The sequence below is a fragment of the Penaeus chinensis genome, chromosome 41 (assembly GCF_019202785.1).
Source record: "Penaeus chinensis breed Huanghai No. 1 chromosome 41, ASM1920278v2, whole genome shotgun sequence".
NCBI classification, from domain to species: domain Eukaryota; kingdom Metazoa; phylum Arthropoda; class Malacostraca; order Decapoda; family Penaeidae; genus Penaeus; species Penaeus chinensis.
In genome coordinates this window covers 25,607,577-25,610,076 of record NC_061859.1, presented here as the reverse complement: position 1 = coordinate 25,610,076, position 2,500 = coordinate 25,607,577, and positions in this window count along the sequence as shown.

Genomic DNA, 2,500 nt, shown 5'->3' with positions numbered 1-2,500 from the left:
CTTCGGATAAATGTCCTCTTCCTATCTGATTATATTGTAGTCCTGTGCGCCGTAATCCTGGTAGGATTAGGGATTACTGGCGTCTGATTGGCGGGATTATTGCCAAGACGGACGGAAGAATACAGTAATGCTCGGCCTTCTTGGAAATACGATATTTATAAATCGCTTTGAGTTCCTGTCTATCTATCTATCTGTCTATCTATCTATATATCTATCTATCTATCTATCCATCTATCTATGTATCTATCTATGTCTATGTATCTATCTATTTTCCTATCCGTCTATATATTTACCCATCAATCTATTATTTTATCCATTTGTCTACCTATTTACATATTTGTCAGTCAATATACCTACTTATATATTTTTCTCTCTCTATTCTATCTATTTATTATCTATGTTAAAGTGTATACATAGATACAAATATCTATGTTTACATATTTGTCTATTTATATATGTGCGTGTCTTTGTATCTAGGTCTTATCTATCCATTTGCCAATCTACATAACTCTCATTACTTCAGCTTAACTCTCTCTATATCCACCTATCTCTCCAATTAATTGTCTATATATCCTTATATCGATTTCTTTTCTAAGCGCATTTTTCATATTTCTGAGTAAGATTAGGATTAGACCGCAAGACAATCTGACAGAACTGAGAGCAGGTAGTGATAAAGAGCTAAGGAATATGAATATAAGTGTAGATGTGAATATAAATATGAATATGAATCCAACAATACGAATATACACGTGGATATGAATATAGACATGAGTGTGAATATCTTAACACGATTGTGTATGTACATATGGAAGCGAACATATGTATGAGTATGAGTATGGATGAAACATTTAAATAAATAAGTAAAAAAAAAAAAAAAATAATAAAAAAAATAAGGAAAGGAAAAACAAACAAACAAAAAAAACATAATAAAGAGACGAAAATGCACGAAACGTATTTAGAAATGCGGTGCATTTCCCCTACCCTCGGCCTGCCCCTTCCCCCCGCAAGAGAAAGCCAAACCCGATGCTCTTGAGGCGCGTAAAACGATCACAGGAAGGCTCGGGCGGAAGTGTCAATCCGGGCGAAGGGGCTCGAGTGCTCCTCCAGGACTTAGGCGGCCCTTGATGGAGCTCGGAGTCCTCGCGAGTCTTCGGGGGAATCACGGGGAAAGCCGCACGACACGACACCTCGCGAGGCCCTGTCGGTGTGGGCGGGCGCGCCTGACAATCCAGATCTCTCGTTTCTGGTTCTGCTTTTGTGCTTCTGGGATAAATTGTGTGTGTGTCTGCGTAGGTTGGTGTGAAGGTACGTATGTGCTGAGGTTCTCATCACAATGCGAGAGACAAACAAGCAATCAAATACAAACAAGTGTGATTTACCTGAGGCTGGGATCCAGGTGTTCAAGGCGCCCAGCTGCCGGTAATGCCCGTGTCATCTACAGATCGAGGGACTAAATCAGGAATTTCCTCTCCCGCTTTTTCTCCCCTCCTCTCCTCCTCATCTGCAAGTTTATCACGCGCATCATCAGCTGGTCTTCCTCGCCCACTGTCCTTGATAATTCCCTCGCCATTAGAAAAGGTGCTTCCGCGTTGCTTATCGGATGTATTGATGTCCTGGGAAAGCTCCGCGGCCATCCACGCTGGTCCTTCAAAACGTCCTTTTTCCCTTGTGAGGATTTCTTCTCCCGCCACGGCTGTTCTCTCCTGCTCTTCGCTCGCATCGCCTACCTCGCTCACTCCCGGAGAAGGCGGCGGCGAGGAGGTAGAGACTTCTTCCTCCATTAGCGTCTCTGCCTGCGGGCGCGAGGCAGTTGTGTCTACGTCTCCCGGGAGGCCGGCTGCGATCTGAAGTGTCTGCAGCATCTCTTCCACTTGCCCAAGGGCATGCTGGCCCTCTGATGTGCCTGATGGGAAGAGAATGGATCAGTCAGACAGCTATTTTCACACCTTCGTATGTAAAACAAGAAGAAGAAAAAAGATAAGTGGGAGAAATAAGAACAGAAAAGGAAAAGGACAACAATAAGGAAGGGATTGAAGGACGAAGCTTACGAGAGCTCGAACAAAAATCTACGCACCGCGTGTGCCACGTTTAACTATAATCATTGAATGCTTATTTAAAATAAACTACTGTTAATGCCTCTAGGGATACTAATGATCTAGGACCAATCGTTAATGTTTATTAAAGAACATAAAACAACCACGGAGGATGTATTGTGCTATTTACTTTCTGAAATGTATCTCTTATTTTTTAAGGGTTAATAATGTCCCTGAAACCGCATTATCATCAACAACAGCAAGATAAAAGATATATAGAAATCATAAGAAAAAAAGAAAAAGAAACAATAAAACCTACTCCTTAACATTATAAATCTGTGTAGTAAAACAAAGCAACAAAGTTAGAACTTTGTGGCAATCAGCGACAAAGTAAAGACGTCATCGTTTGTAAAACCATCACTTAATCAATGCAAGTAACGTAATGTAAAAGTTAGTCTTTTATGCAG